The sequence below is a fragment of the Sylvia atricapilla genome, chromosome 12 (genome assembly GCF_009819655.1).
Source record: "Sylvia atricapilla isolate bSylAtr1 chromosome 12, bSylAtr1.pri, whole genome shotgun sequence".
In the NCBI taxonomy this organism is placed as follows: domain Eukaryota; kingdom Metazoa; phylum Chordata; class Aves; order Passeriformes; family Sylviidae; genus Sylvia; species Sylvia atricapilla.
In genome coordinates, this window is record NC_089151.1 from 4,371,337 (window position 1) to 4,390,102 (window position 18,766).

The 18,766-nt window shown below is 39.9% G+C and overlaps 1 protein-coding gene across 3 annotated transcripts in view; it reads right to left on the reverse strand.

Moving 5' to 3' along the window:
- Positions 1–18,766, reverse strand: part of CDH13 (cadherin 13) — a 444,776-nt gene that overhangs the window by 295,163 nt on the left and 130,847 nt on the right. The window contains exon 1 of one of the 3 annotated variants that reach the window (XM_066327534.1): positions 11,349–11,354. The exons of the other annotated variants lie outside the window; for them this stretch is intronic. The gene's annotated coding sequence lies outside the window, so the exon portion shown is untranslated. Of the gene's footprint in view, positions 1–11,348; positions 11,355–18,766 lie in introns of those variants that run through there. 3 annotated transcript variants of the gene reach the window in all.

Genomic DNA, 18,766 nt, shown 5'->3' on the forward strand with positions numbered 1-18,766 from the left:
GAGGTGTTTTGGTTTTCTGAAATTCTTTTCCCAGGGAATTTTCTGTAAACAGGAGGGAATGGTTTTGTAGCTGTAATTTTGTTTACATTCTTTTCCTAGGAGGGACTTCTTTTTGGTGTGTCTCTGGTCTGACCAAGGTGATTGAAGGGGTTTGCCTTTGTTTCACTGATCAAATTGGTCTGTGTAGGATAGTATAAAAAGGGAGACACATCCCAAAAATAAAAGGAGTCATTTTCAGCCTTCTGAGGTCAGAGTCTTGTGTCATTGTGGTGTAAAACAGCATCACACTCAGCAACTGCACAGAGTGACACGAGGCTCCTAGGGCTGAGTTATCCTGCAAGGGTGGGGAGGATAAAATACACCTGGAACCAGCACATCTGGACTACCTGAACCCATCCCAGAACAACACAGGGAGCTGTCACAAGAGCTACCGGCACAGGAGCTGGGCAACAAAACAAATCCTGCCTTTCAAGCCAACAAAAAAGGTCCACCAGGAGAAACAGCTTCTTCCCCTGCCTTTGAGGTGCCTTCAAAAGCACCTCTGGAACACGAGTTCTGGCAGTGAGCCCATAGCCTGTGTGTTTCTGCTGCTTTTCTGCAAAATTACCTGAGCAGCAGAAGGAAAAAGTGTTGCCCCATGACAATTTCAGGGCAGAATAATGTCCAGACAAGAGACTGTCAACAGCTAAGAAAGACAGGATACTCCTAAAGATATGATATTATCATTATTTCGTATCTAAAAGTGCTGCAGAAATAATGATTTCAGAGATTAGAAAACCTACTAGCGTGACTGAAGTATTTACACAAAAAAAACTTATTGAGCATTTAATAAAACGAACAAAATGAGTTTTATAAAAGCCCTTTTTCAAGGTTTTTATACAGCTTACTGCTACATTCTAACTCTGCAGTAGAATTGTTACAGAACGATTTTTTTTTAACAAATCCAACAAGCAACAGTGAGTTATTATCTTGCACTGCATGTTTATGATTTTCTTGCATTTATATAATTTCTTTATGTGCCCCTGAAGTAAATAACAATGATGACTTATTTAGTATCCAGAGAGTCAGAAATTGAGGGAATGTGAACCACAGCGAAATGTTCGTCACAACGTAACAAGAATTGCTCAAGACAAATACACATTTATATTCAACTTCTCTGGAAGAACAAGTACTAAACAACAGACTTCATCCCTGAGCACACTTTTCAAGCCTGAAAAAAAAATAAACTGATTACCTAAACTGGCAAACATGCCTGTGTGGTTTATGTGGGATGATTAGATTTGTGCAGAGCACTGTTATGATACAAAAATTTAGGCCAGCAGTTCATCCTCTGGGCACAGGGTGTTCATTCCTGCCCTTTGGAGAACACCCTGTCCGCTGGAGAAATGGTGTCTATTAATAGCCACAGCTTTCTCTGTGCTGTCAGAGCTCATTGCAAGCACAGATAGGAGATGAGCTTCCTTAGATGATGAAAGACAAGGGGTTTCACCCAGGAACCAGCTGCAGCCAAGGAAAGGTGTGATACTCCTACAAAAGAGTCACACTGGTCTCTCTCCTGCAAATCCTCTACCACCTGGAGTCATAGAATAGCTGGAAAATTGGTAAAAACCCGAAATTCTGCAGCACAGATCTCCTGAGCAATGAGTAACCCCTGACTGAAGGCTCCCCGTTGGATGATGGGTTTGATGTGTGATTCCAGAGCCAGTGACTCCACCAACGCCAAAATCCTCATCTCAGCCGGCTCTGCCCCTCCTCTCACCTTCTGCCCTACCCAACACTGGACTCTGGCATCTTTCCACATCTCACTGAGCTCTGCCTCTCTTCTCCTGGCTCATCACAGCACCACTTGGCTTGTGAGCATCCTATCTGGTAACTTGAACTTGGAGTGATCAACCCTGCTCTAAAAACAGAGGCCTCACAGATTATGTCAGCCCAGGTCTGGAGCAAAAGGTCCTTGCCCTGCAGCATTGGGGCTGCTGTTTGGGATTCCAGCAAAAGCTTGCACAGAGGACAAGATGTAAGTGTGGGTAAGGCGGCTCCATCAGCACCAGACTCAAGGATTCCTGACTTTTTGCACATCACTGCTACTTCTTGCCTTTGCCCACCACACTCCTTCTTTGCTTTCTCCTAGAAAGAAAGATTCCTCAGTAATACCTTGCGCTCTTCAACAAGTTTATTCTGCCAACAGGGCTCCATCAGCTGTCTGTGAATGCTTGAAACTGCAGGAAAATACAACCACTACAGTCAAAACTGAAGGCGTTCCCTCCTCCCCCAGCAGACTACACCAGCTCACATTACATGATACCTTCACACATCATTTTGCTGCCCATTGTCTTATTTAGGGCAAAAATTTAATCAGGTGGAAGGAGCTGTAATGAGTTGTTCCCAGCTGGAAGTTATCTTGGCTTATTTATTACAACACAGAGGTGTTATTGACCGATCTCCTGGGTCAGTGGCTGCATTATAAGACACGACAATACTGTAGCTGCCGTTCTAAACCCTAGAGAAAAATTACCGTTTCAACAAAAATATTATGTCAGGGAGTGTGTCTGAAGGAAAAAAAAAAATAAAATAATAGAACCTTTAGATGTTATATCACAGTCATTGATCTTCTGAGCACAACACAGAGCTCAGTTTAACCGGAGCTGTTTTCTCTCTGTAAATGCAAGGGACACAAAGTGACACCACGTTTGTGGAGCTCCAGTCTCTCAGGAGCTGTCACATCTGGGGAGGAATGTGACATTTCCCTGTTAAGGCTGCATCGATTCCGAGCAGCTCAAAGGACCCCAGAGCCAGCAGTGATGTGTAGAAAAGATACTTTTGAACTTTGTTGGTTTCGGTGAAAGGATTTCCCATTGCAATGCAAATGATCAATAACTTCCCATTTTAGTGGATTTACACAACATCCTGCTGAGATCCCCAGTAGAACATAAGAAGAAATTATCTTTGGATTCTTACAGTATCTTCACTGGCTGGGTCTGAGACAGGAGCAGACAGAATCAAAGACTTTCAGATGCATTCAATACATCCGTGGCTCTGCAGATTGCTGTGAGAAGTTTGTCAATATGAAATCAATCGTGTCTATGGAGGAGGGAGATGGGACAGAAGTCTGAGTTTGTACAAGAATTCCCAGTGGGATAGAATGGATTATTTCCTTTGAATGCTGCCTGAGTGAAGCTTGGAGGGGCACTGTGCTACAGACCAGGAATTTCCTTGTCTTCTGCACACATCTGATCTTTGAGCAGTCACCGGAAGTGCTAACGAACCCAAATTTCTTGATATATGTAATTTATTGAAAACTAATCAGTGGAGATTAAATTCAGGAATAAAAAGAACATTGTCCCAGGAGATTCAGCTGGATAAATAAAAGGCTGCCAGCAGATGTCAAAAAGTAACAACAAGCAATCACTCACAGGAAGCACCTAGAGTGAAACCAGTCCAGAAAATACCTTATTTACACCAGTATGTGTTTCAAATGCCTCCAAAGCCACAAATTTATTTAGTAAAGGTTTTCCATTAACTAGACAATTAGTCAAAGGTCATGGAGATATTTTCCCTCAAGTTGACAATTAAAGCTGTTTATCTTCAGGGTCAGTTTGTTATAATTACAGTGATCTGCCATTTCTTAATGTGATCTGCCAAAGCTTTTTCAATTTTTTTTTTTTTATTTTTTAAAGGCACAAGGTTCTGTCAGGATTCAATTATTTTTCTATGGGTGTTACGTTATTCTAAGAAAAATCATTATATTCTATTGGATGAACAGAAGATTCACTGAGTTACACACACATTTCCATTTGCCTGAGGTTGGGCCATTAGTAAGAAAGGTGGATAAATGACAGAAGTGAAATATGGAGCCTCTCTGGAAGAAAAGAAGCTTTGTCTGCTCCTCCAGTGGCAAGTTCAAATAATTCAGTGATTTGAGGCTGGAAGAAGAAAATGCTGTTGCAAAAAATATCTTTTGTTCTATACCAAATCCATGGCAGCTACTCACAGCCTCATACACTTGCTTTTATCAGAGATGGGAGAAAAAATATTGCTTGAGATATCTCTCCTACTGTGGCAGCACTTGGAGACAAGAAGTCAAAGGGCAGGAGCTTTTCATTAAACAAGGCATCACTACAAAGTGCTTTTTTGCACATTACCCACAGATGCTGTGCCAGGCAATATTGCCTCCACCTCTTCAGTCTTGGGTCTTGGTTTCACCTTCTGTGTGGAATGACAACTAATCTGTAATTCTGTTCACTGCTTCCTCACCTCAACACTCCAAAAGAACCCAAACTATTGGTCAGTACGTGCTAGGAAACAGTAAAAACCCCAAATACACAGACATCTACATACAGCTGCCCTTCTTCTGGAGTGACAATAATTATAAAATTATCAAAGCACAATAATGTTTCCTTAAAAGACGTCCCCAGGAGTAAAGCTTTCAACTTGTGCCCTGTGAAATAATTTCCAAACAGCACTCAGCAGTAGGAGTATGTTTCAGAAATAGAGGATGACGCATCGTTTACAATACATAAAAGGAAATGAGAGTGAGTAATAAATCCACTGTGCAATATTTTCCTTTCAAAATGGATACTGTAGGTTGCTGGCCTATTTTTCCCAGCTGCTGAATGAGTAATGCCATGCCTGAAAATCAGCTCAGACCATTTATTCTGTAGATTGTTTGGTTTTCCAAGTGAAAAAGTGAAACAAAGGTCCTCCCAGTTCCAGGGGAAATCTTCTGATTTCTCATCTTCTCCGTCAACGAACCTGACAGAGGAATAACAATTCCTCTTAGTGATTTAACAAGTTCTCTCAAGTGAGTTCCCTCAAACCCTTTTTAAGAGTCACCTGTAGAAAGCTGATTTCTCCAGACTGATCTGAAAAATGTTCAAATCCCTAATCTCCACTTCTTTTCAGCCCTCAGTCTAAAAATCAGATCAACAGCGTTAAGCCCTTGGATACAATTTATTAATAACTTTTCAGAAGGCCTTCAGAATCTAAACTGCATTTAGTTTTGCAAACTGAGTTGGTGGTTAAGCTGTTTTTCTCAAGTAACTATCCAGTTCCAACACAGAGATAATTCTATAAGCCACCCGAAAATCAAACCTGCTAAAGCACAAAATTTCTGAGACTAACGAGGAAAGCCACGTCTCTGAACTGTGCTGGATTTTAAACTTGTTAAACTTATCGTCATCTCTTTCAAACAATATCGGTGCTTGACTAAGTTACAGAACCAAACAACTGGTTTGAATTTTGACTCTGACACTAAGATCAGACAAGGTGCACTGCTGAGAACAATGTAATTAAAATTGCACCATGTAATCTTGCTCTGCACAGTCATTCCCAGAACAGTTTCTATTCAGATCAAACGCAGGCTTTTATACTTTAAAGAAAGGCAGGCTTTGGTATCTTCCACAAAAGAACTGACCCGAGGGAAAGTATTTTCTGTCAGTCAGGATCATTTATAAGCAACCTGAAATTTGTTTACATAGATAAACCAAGGGAAGAACATCAGGCTACTGAAGTTTGTGCCTCTTTTAATAACTAAGGAACAATAGAAAAAAAAATCAAGAGAAAACACAAACAGCTCATTGGAACCACCAGCTAAGATCGGGATCAAGGCCGTGCTTGATTCCAAACTTTTTTTGTCACCTTCAGGAACATGGATCAGGCTCATAACTGACAGTTTCCACAGAAAGTTGTCACCAGTGAATAAAATTGTGTCTTGTATTAAACTCCACAGTCAAGAATAGAGTGCAGTGAAAAGCCATCTGAGGATTTTATCTCCAGATACTCTCTTAGATTTAATAAATTACAGTTATCCTTAAAATTACGTGAATTGTATCTGCAATCATAGCAGTCAACTCAACAAAATTTGTGTCAATGTCAAATAAAGGTAAAAAACCCTTGATTTCTCCTCTTCCCTCGTTTCTCCTTAAGCTTGGTACAGGTCCCACTAATGACAAATGCTCTGATGGCTGCACTGAGAAATACTCATACAGATTTGTTACACTCTCACTTCAATTTGCAGCATTAGAATGCAGAAACCTCAGCACATCTGTTTGAATAAGTGTCTCTTTTCCTTCACATTAGAGTAACTACAATGATTATAATGCTTATGAAGTTTAAAGAGGTGAGATAATAATCAGTTAATCTTTACTTTGCTTCTGGTTATAAAGCCATTAAATAAAGAAAAGAATGCCAAAAAAACCACCCCAAAAAACACACCTTAATCTGTGCATTTTTCCAGCTCATGTCCCCTCCCAGAGCATTAGTCTCTTGTGGCAAATAAAGCTCTGTCCTTGTGTACACTGATATCCCTCATTTGTGTTCCACATTGCTGACGGCTACAATCGTGACAAACAGAGAATTCATCTGGTAATTGTGAGTTGCCAAAAGTTTTCGAGTGACACGATGTTATATATTTATGCACACAGCTGCTTAGCAACTTTGTAGTAGTTCTATCCAGGAACTGAGGCGTAAATAAGTAATTATGCTATAGCAGAGAGTGCATGAGACGTTTATAAATATAGGAACAGAAAGGTTATCAGAATTCATCACCTAGCAACAAGTATAATATGATCAGCTCCCCTGTCTGGCAGGCAGCTTGCAAGAAATGCATTATAAACTCTGCTGCCTAGCGAGTTAACTTGGGAGCTTGAAGTTGAAATGAACTCTACAGCTAATTAAACTTAGCTCGGTGCTTCTGTAGGCTGCTTGTTTGCGTTTCAGCACATGCTTTATTCTGGAATAAACAGTTGCCATTCACTCATCCACAGATGGGTCACATTCAAAAGCTGACAGAAGCCAAGGAAAAGAGAATTCAGAGGCACCCTACACTTTCTCATGGTTCCCAAGAAATCGTGACTGGATGGTTAATGCCTGGAAATACAACACACAGGAGCAATTCTGGGAACGTGCTGAGATCCCTCAGACTCAGAACATGATCACACTGTAGTGTCAACATGGTTCCCACAACGTAATTTTGGGGATGATTCCAATACAAAGGACTGGTTTTACAACTCCACACTTGTCTTAAACACTTCAAAGTGATGGATGTAATTATTCACCAGATTCACTTAATAATAGACTAGAGCTTGCATCAATGAATATTAACTAAAAATAAAATTAGTTGTGAAGTACGAAACGCTTTGTGTACTCAGCCTGATAGACAACTTTCATTCCTTCCCTCCCTCCTCTTTCCCCTCAGTGTTTTACATAAATGCTCTGTTATTACAAAGCCTGCTGTCTGGGAACTGATGAGACTCATCATTGCACAGGCAATGGTTGCTATTGTACTGCAGTGTGGAGTGATAGAGGTGCAGTGTTGCCACCAAACTTCATTTTACTTTGTTCATCTCATATTGTTTTTGGAAAGCAATTCCTGATCATCACCTCCAAGCCATTTTATTTCACAAAACTCTTCATTAAAATTTCCTTCCAAAGCTGAACAAAACCAGATTTCATTACAACTCTAAAATATGTCCATTAATGCTTTGAAGTTCTGCCAGAAACAAGTCTGGATTGGGAACATTATTCACCAGGGAAACTTTCACAGAAAAGTAAATTACAGACAGAGAAATGGATCCTGAAGTGGCAAAAACAACACAGTCCTTCTATCCATTTCCTAGACATGGAACAGTTATCTTAGCTGAATCCCAGCTCCAGCAGATGAGAACATTTGCTCACAGAAGGAGCTGGAGCCCAGCAGCCCTGGCTTAGGGCAAGTAGATTAGCTGGCCAACCAGGACAGGCAATCAAGAAATAAAGTACAGGCTCTTTACATCCCCCTTTGCCTGCTTGTGCCTTTGCAGACCAATCCTCTCTAGTTTGTACACTCAGTCTCATGACTCACATCTCAGGAGCACCCAAACCAGCACCCAGGAGCAATGTGCTCAGATTTTGGGAAGTGTTTCTCCTACCATCAATCCCATGCCTGCCTCCCACCCCCTCTCCTGCTGACACAACTTTTCCTACAACATTCCCATACAGTAACTGGCAATGAGTTGTGCTGCTCAACTTAGTTATCTTTCCAGGCTCGTTTCCCAATTATTCATTCCTCCTACAGCTTTCCAAACCATCAAAGGAGTAAACATTATTTTACTACTGCATTCACTTGCTGCTCCAGGAGGAGACTCTGCATTTCTCTCCCTTTTCCTTTTGAAGTGCCTAGAACCCTCCTCTATAGACGTGGAAAATAAACCAGTATATGGTTGGTTTATTCTGTGTTAACATGTTGGGAGCTTCAGGCAAATTGCTCATTTGAGCAACTCTACTTCCACAGAACCAAGGAATAGTTAAGGTTAGAAATGACCTTCGAGATCAAGTCCAACTTCCAGCCTAGTACCACCACCATGTTCATCATTAAACCACATCCTCAGGTGACACAACCACAGTTTTTTTTTCCAGGGATGGTGGCTCCACCTCTTCCCTGAGCAGTCTGTTCCAATGCTTTACAACCACTTCTGTGAAGGAATTGTCTCAGAGCTCAGGATGGCTCTTTCCAGTGCTGCAGGGCACTGCTCTCCTTTAAAAAAGCTGGAATCACTACACAGGGTGAAGGTGTATATATTCCAGAAAAACAGCATTTGGACATAAGCATCAAGGTTTGCCAAGGAAGAAACCTAGAAGTGCCAGAATAGTCAATCAGCATACACAAAATAAACTCAGACAGTAAACTATCACCTGAAAGCAGCAATTGGCAATAGACGGTCACAAAAACTGCTATTCTCAGGAACAGAAAAGCTTCTCATAGGCCAAGCATGTTCAATTTATTTCATTGTCTCCATCTACAGAAGTCATCAGGGTTTTATTTGCACTGAAATGGGTTTTGGCTACAAGTATTGAAAATTTATTTGTTCGAAATGCATCCTGTGACCTACAGAAACCTGGGACAGCCACAGAAAGTCCCTGAGAAAGTTCATCTTAAGGGCAAGCACACGTATAAAGTGCTGAAAATGTTAGACAGGGATGAGCAAATTGATATTTAGGATTAAATAAGGATGTTTAAAGTTCAATAGTACCAACATGAGCAGGCACATGCTGAATGCAGGCAATAATATTTTAAAACACAAATTAGTGCATTTAAGTGTTATAAGGAATAGGGGAAAAAATCCAACAAAGAAGATTCAAATACCACATCTCTATTCCCATTCTCAGATAGGCAGTGTTTGTAAAGGTGGACCAGCCTCTTAACAGGCAGACACCAATTCTTCCAATTGGAAAGCAGAAAAAAAATCAAGAATCAAAAATTAGCTTCTGCAAAAACTTACAAGACTACAGATAAGAGACAAATGGAAAGGAGATGCACATTTTCCAAAGGAAAGTGTTACTGGTCGTTTGAGCAATTTCTGTAAGTCTTAGGCCACAGGACAGCTGGAGAGTTCATTAGTGGGGAGAGTGTTTGATTCTACGTTACAGAAAAAACTGCACCCAGAATGAGTGTCCTGATCTCTGAGCTGGTGGACAAAGTGAACACCAGCACTAGACTTTGGTAAAAAGATCATCTGGATTTATTTAATTCTGCCTTCACCAACTATTCCAAGTGGAGTTTTTTATTCTGGATCAAACAAAAATAAATGTAAATATTAAGAGATTTTTTAAAAATATTTTTAATTTACTAAGGGAGAAAAAAACACCAAAAAAAGTCCCACAGATTTCCAAATATAAACAAATCTCTGGATGGAAAAGCAATTGTTCTCACACATGCACAAGTAAATTATGAGGCATTATTCTGATAAACTGATGTGTAACACTGCTCAACAGTTACATCAGAAACAGAATTTTATTATGGAAAAGAAAAAAGATTCAATAGATCTACAAAACAGTCAGAGTTCATTAAAAAACCACCAGTAAAAGTATTTAGTGTTCTTTATCTTGTTTCAAGCAAAGTCAAAGCAAACCATATAAACAATTTTTCTATTTTATCTATTGTAACTTTTTTTTTTTACACAGCCCCAATATCCATTCCATGTGGAAATAAATACTGGTGCTGTGTAAATTAATTTCTTGTTTATTAAAATAATATCACATTCCCACAGGCGCAGAGGGGAATTAGGAATTTCTCTGTTCAGATTTTACCTCCGCTATAAATCTTAAAACTTTATACATAGTTAATTAAAAACTCTTGCAGTGTATAACTCACCAATACATATATCAGCTAACATGTCTCATTAAGGCTACAGATTTTGCAATTGCAGCTGCTGTGTGGCAAATAATGTATCCTTTTTTATATTTATCCTTCATAAAACAGCCTCTGTTGCACATTCCTATTGTTTTGACTGTGGTTTGTTATTTTTTCCCCTGGTAGATATGTACTTCCCTGCTATTGCTTTAAAACTGCATTTTCCTGAGAAGCAAGAGTTCAAATCCAGCACTTTATGAAAGCTCAAAAAAAAAAAAAAAAAAAAAAAGACACTTCTTAGCAAACATCAGAGCACAGCAAATAATTCACAACAAACATTTATTTATTGGATTTGCCATTTATTTTTTCTATTCACCACAGATTGCTAAATTCTTATATGTAAATTATTCATGAATTTCTGCCAATGCTTCTACCATTTAAATTACTGTGAAAATGGAGAAATGGAGTTGCAATTATTCAGATTTCAACATTGGCTCTGTCAGGTTTTTGGGGCACTGGTTCTGTTCCATGATTGGTTGCAACTTGCCAATTTGGAATATGTTTCAAGCATTACACTTGAGCACACAGTTCAAAATTTACTTTGTCAGTTCTATACTTGCAATTTGTGCTCTGAATATAATGTTTTCTGACATTTCCACACTGACAGAAGCTCTAGTGTAGACACAGCTACATCTTGCTCCAATGGACATTTCAGTGGCGTTATTTCAGTCATTTTCAGTGCCAAAGCCATTACCAAAAAGTGAAAGACTGACAGAGGAGTTTTTTGACATTAAAAACATTTTTGACATTTTTGCCTCTGTGTTTTCTGCTGTTTAAAAAGGTGCCTGAGTCAGGAGGGCTCTTGCTGACAAACCCCAGCTGGATGCTGCTCAAACCACCCATAAAGTGTGAACCCAACACTGGAGGGAGGAGCACAACAGATCTCACCCCAAGAGCCCAAAGGAAAGAAAGGAAGGGAAGGAGCAATCCTTCCAAGCAGCAGGGACAGACTTTGGCTCACTGGTCAATTCCTTCCACCCAGGAGGGAGAATTCTGCCAGGGAGTTGTAAAACACTTTAGCTAAAACATCCTGGCATTCCCCCAGCCTGCTCCAGACAGGAGTCCCCACCCTTCCCCAGCACCTGGAGATCACAGATGTACACAGAGGGAAGGCCTCACTCTGCCCCTAAAAAAAACCTCTCCCTAAAAAATGAGAGGTGGGAAACAGGGACATTGAGACAGTTCAGAACCAAAACTAAACCAGAGTTCCCCAAGTGTCAAATGAGGCTGAGGGGTTCTCATCCTTCAGTTTCAAAGCCAATGTGGAAAGTGATTCACCTCAATGTTAGCATTTACTGCAGAACATCCCAATTTCATCTCAAAACCTCCAAAGTTATCTGTCCTGGGACCTGCATCTGCACCTTTACTACTAAAGCTTGGCTTTGTACCCAGGGACTCTCCTGATAACAGACAAATGGCCTGAGGCTACACACAGATCAGGAGGGACAGAAAATACTCCAACTTTCAAGGTGGTAACTCACCATCCCTTCAAACTTTCAACAGTTTACTTCTTCCCATCACTTTTCAGAAGATAAATCTTGGAAGAGGACAGTTATAATTGAACATCTCAGTGCTAGCAGCAATGCATTTTACATGAGGGAGCCTGATCTTGCTTCACGGGGTTGAACAGCGTTTGCAAGCCAGCAAAGCCCATCAGTTACTGTAATACATCCCTCTCCCCCCAAAACAGCGAGCTCCAGCAGTGATGGAGGAGGCACTCAGTCAAAAAGATCCGAATTTGAAAGTCTCATCATGTGAAATGAGGATAGATTATGTACGACATTCAGCCTGCTCATTTCAGGAGGGAAGTTTACCTAAGAAATGCACCTTTTTATTGGTACGGACAAAATGCAGTCAAAGAAATAATAACATAATCTAAAATTAAATCAAATGTAATCTAAGAAGTCAACCTACATTACATTAATAATTGTAGCTGGGATTTGGAAACAAAGCAATTTTTAAGAGGATGTATTTTGTATAAGTTTTTCTTTGAAGTCCCTGGGCAGCACATCAAAGAGGGAATGTAGCACGCTTATTCTCTGGGGATGGTTCTTTAAAAAAAATCACAAAAACTCTATTGGGGACAGACTTTGTCACTGCTCTCAGCAGAACAAACACAGAGAAAAAGGTTCTGTGTGTTGCCTCCAATGGAGATTTGATCTGATTATCCCATTTTGGTACAGAGAGCAGCAAATTTGGGAATTGGTCACATCTCTGCACAAAGTCAGGACCAGATTGTGCCACTCAGGAATTATCCAGTGAGCCACTTCACCACCAAAGGGAAGAATCTCAAGTTCTGCTCCCAGTTTTTGGTGGAAAGTTTGAGCCGAGACCTCTGAAGGAAGAAATGTGCATCTCGTGCGGTTTCCTTCAATGGCATCAAGTTTTTAATTTTCATTTTCCAACAAGAATTTCGATACTATTTCAACAGTACTTGGAGGAGTAACCTGAATGCTTTTGCAGCCTGGATATTTGTTAGAGGAACAGAAGTAAATCAGTTAAATTAAAAAAAAAAAAAAAAATCTAGATGGTGCACTGCAAAATTTTGTGCAAGCCACTTATGCCGCAGAAAATTGATTTTCCCGCAGGTTCTGCAGCTTTGCACTCCCTTTTGAAGTAGAGAAGCTAGATATATTTTTCTACATATATTTCTCTGAGCTAGAGCTCAGAATGGTTTTATATTTTGCTGAACGTTTTCCAGCTGATTAATGTTGTGTTTACCAAACTATAAATATAGGATGATGCCTCCTTGAAGAAGTGATTTAACTTTTCTCCCCTATTTTCGTAAATTGTTTTTTGCTCTGTGTTTTTAAATAAATGGTGTAAACATAAAACTGAAACTGAATCCCTACATTACATTTTATGGAGAGATTTTCTTTTTTAATAACGAGCAATATGAAAAGACCAGTACCCATCCTGTGTACAAACACAACTCAGAACTTTAACATACAATGCGTACTGACGTTTTAAATAGCCTCAATAAGTTATTCAGTAAAACAGAAAATTATTTCATTTTTAACGAGTTGATATTTTAAGAGGGTTTTTAAGTAGAGTTGGACATTTGGTGGCTTCTTCATGTCCTTTCTAGGAAACCTCTCTGCTGCCATAAACACAGCCTGGCTTTTTGGATTAGGTTTTTTTTTTTTTTTTTTGCTTCAGAGACATTTGGGACACAGAGTTCTTTGTGTGGCTTCATCTGTTCACTGGAATATTTCTGCTTTTACTTCCTCACATGAAGGGGATCCTCACTCCTGCCTGCCATAAGTTTGTACCCACTGACAGAACTGGCTCAGGCTCAGATCCTGATGACAAAGGGGCTTTGCACTGATCCCAGAAAGCTCTAATAAAACTGCAACTGGAAATATTCTTATTGAGATGTAAGTGTACAGACATTCTTCACTCAGAGGGTGCTCAGGCCCTGGCACACAGTGCCCAGACAAGCTGTGGCTGTCCCCTGGATCCCTGGAATGTCCAAGGCCAGGTTGGACAGGGTTGGAGCACCCTGAGGTGGAGGGAGGTGTCCCTGCCCATGTCAGGGGTGGAACAAAAGCTTTCAGGACCCTTCTGTGATTCTGTGATTCTATGACAGACCAATCTTCACAAAAATATGTTTTCTCCTCACCTTCCTTCATTTTCACAATGATATATTGTCAGTGCCCAGAGGTGCTGGAGCAAAAGGAGATATTTCAGTGCCACTGCCAGACACACCTACAGCAGATGACAATTCCCCCCCCACCCACTCTGGGATATGGAGTCATCAGCACTGGAAATTCCATTCCTCTAATTGCCCCCATTATCCTGATATTAAGAAAAGTCTTTTGGTAATGGTTTGGTTTAAAAATCATTTAAAAAAATCATTTGGTAATGATTTCACCAGTCCAAAACAGGAGTTCTTTCCAAAACACCTTAGGTAACAACTCATTTCCCATCTCTCATTTTGACATTTCTTACATAGATTTACATTTATTTTTCCCCCGTGCTAAGCATTCTGGATTTTGTGTAGTGTACAGATTATAAACAATGCTAAAATTAATTTGTGTCTCATGCATTCAGCTTCACCCTGACTTAATCATCCTGCTGTGTGTTTGCTTAGATAAATGCCTGACAATGTTATTGACACTTCAAAGAAAATAAGCCATTTTCTCTATGCAAGTACATCAGCACTGCTCACATTCACCAAAAAAAAAAAAAAAAAAAAAAGAAGGAAGCAGAGAGGGATAAGATCACAAATAATCCTGGCTTAAGCCAAATTCCATTTCCCCAAATTTGCAAGCATTGTAGTGCAAATATTTCACTAAATTATGCTATTCTGTCCTCTAAACAGCAAGGAGCCATGAACAACAATCTGATTAGTCAGGGCCCCTTCTGAATGGCATTAAAATGATTTGTTTTTCTCCCACCTCTCAATTCTCTCATTTGAGAGCTCCGTTCATTTCAGCCCTTGAATAAACTCCATTCCAAATGCACTGACTGCTCCTGACACTTATTGGGGAAAACAAATTGTTTCCATCAGAAATAAAGAATCTAGCTAGTAGTAAATAATACTTTTTTTCACTAAATGAATTGATTTTTCTGCATCAATTCATGTAGGTCTTGGGTTTAACAGCATAAAGGAAATCTTCACGTTTCTATAACTCTCGTAAAAGAATGCTTCTTTACCTGCCTTATCTAAAGCCCAATAATGCAACTGAGGGAAAAAAAAAAATCAAAACCAAAAACAAAAATAAAGAACCTTATTTTCTTTTATTTTCAATATGCAAACATTTCACAGAAGCATATTTGGTTTACTTTGAAAATTTGGAATAAAAGAATGCTTTGTTTTCCTTTTTATTGATTGCATGGATTCATTTCACTCTCCTCTTCCCTCCAATTCATGTCAAAAAGCTCTTAGGAGTTCTAAATCGAGCTTTCATAAACTTATTATTTTATAAACTTATTTCATAGACTTACTCTTGCTATTCGGAGTCTGGTAAATTAGTAAACTAAATGTTTTGTCATTAGAAAGCTTCACTGTCTTTACAGTAATGTTCCTACATCAACATTTTTCCTTTCTTGTTTCACAACTTTGAATTCTTGTCCAGGTCTAAAAAAAAGTAATATAATTTTGGGGTGGGTTTTATTTTTGTTTGTTTTGTCTGTTTGGTTGGAGTGTTTTTACAAAATTTGAAAATTTCTGTTGGGGACAGATTTTTTTTTTCAAGAGCAGGTTCAGTTTGTGTTATGGCCCCTTAGAGCACTGCGAGGCTACAGCAGGGTAAAATATGAAGAATAAATATTGATGTGTGCAGAAAAAGCAAAAAAACTGAATGTTACAAGACAAAGCAGCTTCTTAGCCTTTAAATCTGATGTCATTAATAGAAAGGACAGCAATGTAAAAGCCAACTCTGTAATACAACTTGGGCTGACAGGTAAAGAAAACAAATGGTTATCTTGCTAATGCTGATGTATAGGTACACTCCTCCGGTTGTTAACAAATTTAGCCACTAAATAGTACTGCTGTTGGATTCCCTAAAAAATGAGGGACACTGCAGCTGAGTTCATTTCAATGCTTGATGTGACACTGAAATCTTGAGCAATAAAACTGAGGGAGCTCAAAATCAGAGTTTGTCAAATTTGGTTTGCAGTTTTGTGCAAAGTATGATGGGCTGTTCCGAACCTGTGCCCCTCTCTGCAGTGTCCCAGGGAGAGTCATTTGAAATGGCCAAGGGAACAGCCCAAAAATTGTCCCCAGGAACATCTGGAAAGGTGTTCAGCCCAAAAATTGTCCCCAGGAACATCTGGAAAGGTGTTAGGACCAGGTTTAATGCCTCACCTTTGGTGCAGAGCCCACAGTGAACAGTCTCAATCAGATTTCAATGTCACTCACTAGCTTTGGGGACTCAGATTGCAGCATCAGAGGTGGATTTCTCCTGGATGAACCCAGAGAAGTGGTGAAAATAGGATTTCTCTCTCAATACCAAGGTTTGTTCATTCAAAACAAGTGGCTATTGCTGAAACACTTCTAGCCCCACCTGCATACACACATGTTTTCCATCACCATGTCCTTACAATTCGACATATGTACCACCTTCACTTGAAGGAAATTCATTTGCTATTTGCTTAAAAGCAATTTGCAATTTAAAAATAAACACACAGGGTTGTCAGCAGCCATCCCAGCCTGACAGTGCATCACACCTACACTGGGCATTTGTTTGCAGCAGGACATTGCACAACATCAACCTCTGGAGACAGAGAACACTGAAGGATTCTGTCATTAATATGGGCTGCTCAGGTCATGAGCTGTTCCCTTTACTCGCCAGAGTAGTCTTTTTGAAAAGACCTTCTCAATACTAAAAAAAGTATGAGTTTAAACTATGCTATTTAAAACTTTGTTGGAAATTGAAGGTGGAACTCCCAATACTGGAGCACACTCCTAAAAAAAGTATGTAAACCATTTCATTCTGAATATCAATATTCACAGTATGTTTCTGAAATTATTTTCCATCTTTCTGTGCTTGGATCACTTTGAAATCTCTTCTGCCAAGACTTTCAGAAGTACAATTTTCAAAATTTACACGGGTTAGTCTGCGTTCTGCCATTAGTTATGTGATCTGATATAAATTTGCAGAAAAGAATTATTCAGTAGAGATGCTACAGCATGTGGAGTGTGTCTGCCACTATCTCCTTTATAATAAATATTAACAACGTGGGATCCACCTGAAACTTCTCCCCAGCGCTTATCAAATATTTAATGAATTTTGAGTGAGGAGTTTGTGATGTTCCCACAAATCTGTGGTGAGGAAGACTGGCAGTCACACCTCCATGACTGTCACCCAGCCACCACTGAGAGCATCAGCAAGTCCCTTTCCGTGCTCTGATTACCAACTGCAAAGTGTGACAGCCACATCCCCCAGCCTGAGCATTTTCACAAAACTCAGCTCCTCTGGCACTCTCTGGAAACACTTGAGCCACCTGATAAGATCTGATGCTGTTTACACCACAACGACACAGATTCAGAGATTCAGAAGGCTGAAAATGTCTCCTTTATTCTTGGGATGTGTCTCCCTTTTATACTATTTTACACAGACCAATTTGATTGGTGACAAAAAGGCAAAACCTCTTCAATCACATGGGTCAGACCAGAGGGACATCAAGAAGAAGTCCCTCCTAGGAAAAGGAACCAATAACAGAGTTACAGCTACAAAAATATCTCTCCTGTTTACAGAAAATTCCCTGGGAAAAGAATTTCAGAAAACCAAAACATGTCAGGCAGGAGCCAGGGTTACAAAGATCTGCTGTACAGTCCTGGTATCTGTCAGTGATGCTGGAGCAGTTGTGCAGGTGCTCCCCTCAGCAGCAGGGACAGGTGGATATTTGCACACCTAATGGATCATCCACATATTTACCCACCACAATTACTTGTGTACCTTTGAGAACTGCACACGCTTCAGAGAGCAGGAAGTTCTGAAAAGCCTGTGTCTGTTTGTTTTTAACAAAGAGAGAGCTTTTCTCTGTCCTGGCTGAATGGCAGTGCTGCATGCAAGGAACCAGGACCTCAGGTAAGGCTGGAAGATAAATATCTCCTGACACTGCTGTTAATTTGTTAATTTGGAGAGTTAAAAACACACAAGCTCGCTGAATTTATCTAACTCTTTCAACAGGTGATCAAGTGTCATTACAACCTAAGACACAAACCCAAGTCAGATGTTAAAGACTCATACAAATATGCCTAATTAATAATAACTAAAGAGCAAAATACCCTGTGTTAATTTCTAAGAGAAATTCTATCACAGATTCCACGAAACTGCAGCAAAACAAAAAATGCCAGCCTGTGAGCTGTGTTCTTTTATTGTGTTCTTCCCCTGTGAGCTTTTCTGTAGGTTAGGCTTTAAGGAAGAGTCAGTGATGTCTGCCTGACTGTATTTTCCCTACACCTGACAGCTGCTTTCAACACAGCATTGTTAACTTGAACTTGCATTCTATAAAGGCTCTTTCTGCATTATTGTGAGCTGCACATTGTAGCCCCTCTTTAGGCAACACCTTTCTCTGTTTGCTGACTGTTCTCCACTGATGGTTCAGGCTTTATCAGCAGTGCTTTGTCAGGTATTCCTGTAGGCTGTCCGTGGAATCCTGGTGGCTGTAGAAGATCCTCCCACAAACAAACATGGTTTTGGTCTCAGCAGCAGCAGTGGGGATGATTCCAGCAGAATTCCCAACCAGATCACCACACATGGTGAAGAAATTAACATTGTGGCTGTACTGGAAAGTGTAAAAGACTTATTTGTCATGGAGCATTCTGCACAACACTCCTACTGCTCCATGTAGTCATCAGTCACTATCCACAGCATCCCTCTCCCAAGAAGGGGCAATCCTTGCAGAGGAGGAGGGGGAAGGAAATTCCTCATCAAATATCTCCAGTGGGACTGAAACAGCATCACTTCAGCATTCAGAAACAGATCATCCTGCTCTGTGGGCTTTCCACTGGCGATCCTTCCAGAATTTCTCTTAGAAATTAACGTAGGGTATTTTGTTCTTTAGTTGCTATTAATTAGATGGATTTGTGTGAATCTTTAAGATCTGAAATGGATTTGTGTCTTAGGTTGTAATGACACTTGATCA